This window comes from Trachemys scripta, chromosome 10 (assembly GCF_013100865.1).
Source record: "Trachemys scripta elegans isolate TJP31775 chromosome 10, CAS_Tse_1.0, whole genome shotgun sequence".
NCBI lineage: Eukaryota > Metazoa > Chordata > Testudines > Emydidae > Trachemys > Trachemys scripta.
In genome coordinates, this window is record NC_048307.1 from 79,588,224 (window position 1) to 79,592,581 (window position 4,358).

Below are 4,358 nucleotides of genomic sequence, written 5' to 3' on the forward strand. Positions count from 1 at the left end.
GGGTCGGGAGTGAGGGGCACCGGCAGAGCTGGGGGGGGCAGGGCCGGGCTGGCGGGGGCGGCGGGTGCGGGGCGAGGGGCGGCCGCCGAGCAGGGGGGGGGGCCGCCGGGGGGCGGCGGGGGGGGGGGGGGCGGGGCGGGGGGGGGGGGGGGGGGGGGGGGGGGGGGGGGGGGGGGGGGGGGGGGGGGGGGGGGGGGGGGGGGGGGGGGGGGGGGGGGCTGCCCCCGGGGGGGGGGGGGGTACCGTCCCTGTCGCCACGGTGACAGGCGCGGCAGGCCCGGCGCTCGGGGCCCGGGACGCGGCTCCCCCGGCCCGTTACTCACAGCGCGGCGGAGGCGGCTCCCGGCGGGGTGGCTCTGCCCGCGGGCCCGGCCGCCGCGGATGGCCCGGACTGGGGGCGGCGATCGCAGCCGCCGCTTCCGTTTCCTCGAGTCCCTTCGCTCCGGAGCCGCCGCCCAGCCCCGGAGCCGCCCCGCGCGGCCGAGCCGGGACACTGCCCCCGGCAGGGAGGGAGGAGGCGCTGCCGGTGTGCAGCCCGCCCCGCTTCTCGTCCCCCTCAGGCGGCGCCGCCCCTGCCCGGGCCTCCCGCTGGGTGAGGGTCCGGGCCCACCCAGCCTGGGCCTGGGGACAGGGACACCCCCAGAGCAGGGGTCGCCCCGGATCTTTTGTCCAGGGCCAAATGTCCTGGTCAAGGTCCAGACACCGAGAAAATTATTAAAAAATAAGACTGATCCAAATCAAACAGACAGACAGACCGCAGCACCCCAAGTCTACATCTACAATGCCGGGGTCTCAGTGAGCTGCTGCCCCTCCAGAAAGGGAGTCATTGTGGAGCATCCTCTGAAAACCTCCACCCAATGTGCCAAAAAAAGCGAGCAGGATGTTGGGAATCCTTAAGAAAGGGATAGATAATAAGAGAAAATATCATGCGGCGGCTCTATAAATCCAGGGTCCACCCACATCTTGAATACTGTGTGCAGATGTTTTCGCCCCATCTCAAAAAAAAAGGATATATTGGACTTGGAAAGGGGCAACAAAAATGATGATGGGTATGATTAAGCTCTGCTCATATGGAAGCCATTCCAGATTGGGACTTTTCAGCTTGGAAAAGAGACAATTTAACCTCTGAGGATAGGAGTTGTTTACACGCCCCAGGTTACTGAAAGCTTTTGCTCAAATAAATGTGTTAGTCACAAGGACTCCTGTGCATTAGGAGGGGTATTAGTTAGGGAAGGGGCGTAGTACCCTGAGGCCTGTAAACAACTCAGGAGCAGACAGCCCCTGGGGTAGTTAGTCAAACTGGGTTTTCCTGAAACTACGCCAAAGAACGAACTTTTGGTATCAAAAGCTGAGCTTGAGCCGACATGGGGCGTTCATTTTCATCCAGCAAACAGCAGGATTGTCCCAGAGAGTCCGCAGATCTTGCAGAAAGGTTGAAAAGTCTTTGGCTTAGTAGGGCCACATAAGACTGATAGGTTACCTCTGGTGAGCTTTTAGCAGGCATATAGGAACTATTATTGTCTTTAAAATAAACGTACTTTGCTGAGAAAGAGCTTGTGGGCACCCATAAAAAGAGTACAGCCAGGTGCTGGTCTTTCAGCAGACTGGCTTGCTGGGGGATAGTCAGTGTAAGACAGGGATCTGAGCAGACTTCAAGACCCATTCAGAAGGAAGTGAGGCAAAAGGTCCCAGCTGGAGACCTGATGGGGCATTCCTGGAGTGGCCCACGGGGAGGAGACGGAGGTGCAGTTACCCTGAAACTGTGACACTCACAATCTACTTTGCTCCACAGTTTTCAGAATTTTGTGGGGCATTTTCCCCACCCCCTCCACCTAATTTATGGGGAAATTCACTGCTTAATCAACAATGTCTTTAAGAATCAGCTTAGTTTCTATCCCTCTCAGCTGTCCCATGCAAACATCAAATATTTTTAGTACTACTAAACCTGTACCCTAGGAGTTAAATGGTGCATATTTGGCAGGTGTTAAAGGGAAGGGCGCCGCTTCCCGCAGTCCCCATTGGCCTGGAGCAGCAAACCGCGGCCAGTGGGAGCTGCGATCGGCTGGACCTGTGGACATGGCAGGTAAACAAACCGGCCCGGCCTGCCAGGAGCTTTCCCTAAACAAGCGGTGTCCCAAGTTTGGGAAACACTGCCCTAGGCAATTTATTCCAGTGCTTAACCACCCTGACAGGAAGTTTTTCCTAATGTCCAACCTAAACCGCCCTTGCTGCAATTTAAGCCCATTGTTTCTTGTCCTGTCCTCAGAGGTTAAAAAAAACAACAAATTTTCTTCCTCCTCCTGGTAACAACCTTTTACATACTTGAAAACTGTTATGTCCCCTGTAATGTCTTCTCTTTTCCAGACTAAACAAACCCAATTTTTTCAATCTTCCCTCATAGGTCATGTTTTCTAGACTTTTAATAATTTTTATTGACCCTCTCTGGACTCTCTCCAATTTGTCCACATCCTTCCTGAAATGTGGTGCCAGAATTGGACACAATACTGCAGCTGAGGCCTAATCAGAGCAGAGTAGAGCGGAAGAATTACTTCCGTGTCGTGCTTACAACACTCCTGCTAATACATCCCAGAATGATGTTAGCTTTTTTGGTAACAGTGTTACACTGTTGATCCATATTTAGCTTGTGATCCACTATGACCCCCATATCCCTTTCTGCAGTACTCCTTCCTAGGCAGTCATTTCCCATTTTGTATGTGTGCAACTGATTGTTCCTTCCTAAGTGGAGTACTTTGAATTTCATCCTATTTACTTCAGACCATTTCTCCAGTTTGTCCAGAGCATTTTGAATTTTAATCCTATCCTCCTAAGCACTTGCAACCCCTCCCAGCTTAGTATCATCCTCATAAGAGTACGGTATATGCCATTATCTAAATCGGTAATTAAGATATTAACAGACCCAGACACAGAACGGATCCCTGCGGGACCCCACTCATTATGCCCTTCCAGCTTGACTATGAACCATTGATAACTGCTCTCTGGGAACAGTTTTCCAACAAGTTATGCACCCACCTTGTAGTAGCTCCATCTAGGTTGCATTTCCCTAGTTTGTTTATGAGAAGGTCATGAAAGACAGTGTCAAAAGTTGTCACCAGAGCCAGACAGGGGAACCAAAAATCACCTGGGATAATCCCAGGGTGGCCACATAGTCCTGAGCGGGGCCAGAATGGCACTCTGCACAGACACCCAGCACAACTGGCCTAAGCAACTTCAGAGCCAGAAACCTCATCAATCCAATTAGCCTCCTCCTGGGGCATCAGTGCCATCAACGCAACAGGTGTGGTACAACCCCTCGCCCCTGCTGCACCAAGCGCCAGTGCTGTCCATAGCCCCACCGTTCCACACATCGATGCTGCAATCCCTAGCCTGGCTGAACAGGTCACACCTGTCGCCTGGTTGCACCAAACCCTAGTGCAGTACCTAGCCTCGCTGCACCATGCATTGGTGCATTGCCCAACCTAGCAACACCATGCATCGCTCGGTGCTAGCCAAGTATCAGAGGGGTAGCCGTGTTAGTCTGGATCTGTAGAAAGCAACAGAGGGTCCTGTGGCACCTTTGAGACTAACAGACATATTGGAGCATAAGCTTTTGTGGGTGAATGCCCACTTCATCAGACGCAAGTAATGGAAATTTCCAGAGGCAGGTATAAATATGCAGGCAAGAATCAGTATGGAGATAACGAGATTAGTTCAATCAGGGAGGGTGAGGTGCTCTTCTAGCAGTTGAGGGGTGAACACCAAGGGAGGAGAAACTGCTTCTGTAGTTGGACAGCCATTCACAGTCTTTGTTTAATCCTGATCTGATGGTGCCAAATTTGCAAATGAACTGGAGCTCAGCAGTTTCTCTTCGGAGTCTGGTCCTGAAGTTTTTTTGCTGCAGGATGGCTACCTTTACCTCTACTAGTGTGTGGCCAGGGAGGTTGAAGTGTTCTCCTACAGGTTTTTGTGTATTGCCATTCCTGATATCTGACTTGTGTCCATTTATCCTCTTGTGCAGTGACTGTCCAGTTTGGCCGATGTCCATAGCAGAGGGGCATTGCTGGCACATGACGGTGTATATCACATTACATTGGTGGATGTGCAGGTGAATAAACGGGTGATGTTGTGTCTGATCTGCTATGGACTTCGGCCAAACGGGTGCTAGCCATGGCCCAGGTGCCCCATGCCCTACCTAGCCTACCTGCACCAGCGCCACCCATGGCCCGGCTGCCCCACGCACCGGTGCTACCCCTGGTCCAGCCGCACCATACACAGGCTAGGACCTACCACCTACCAAGCCCTCGCTTGGCCCAGCCCCCCGGGCAGCCGGAAGAGTCAGCGCCCGGGCGCGTGCGCACCGG

General features: G+C 53.7%; 1 protein-coding gene across 1 annotated transcript in view; it reads right to left on the minus strand.

The window, feature by feature from the left end:
- Positions 1-505, minus strand: part of DPP8 (dipeptidyl peptidase 8) — a 39,210-nt gene extending 38,705 nt beyond the window's left edge. The window contains exon 1 of the mRNA XM_034782887.1: positions 324-505. The gene's annotated coding sequence lies outside the window, so the exon portion shown is untranslated. The remainder of the gene's footprint in view (positions 1-323) is intronic.
- Positions 506-4,358: the final 3,853 nt, after the last annotated feature.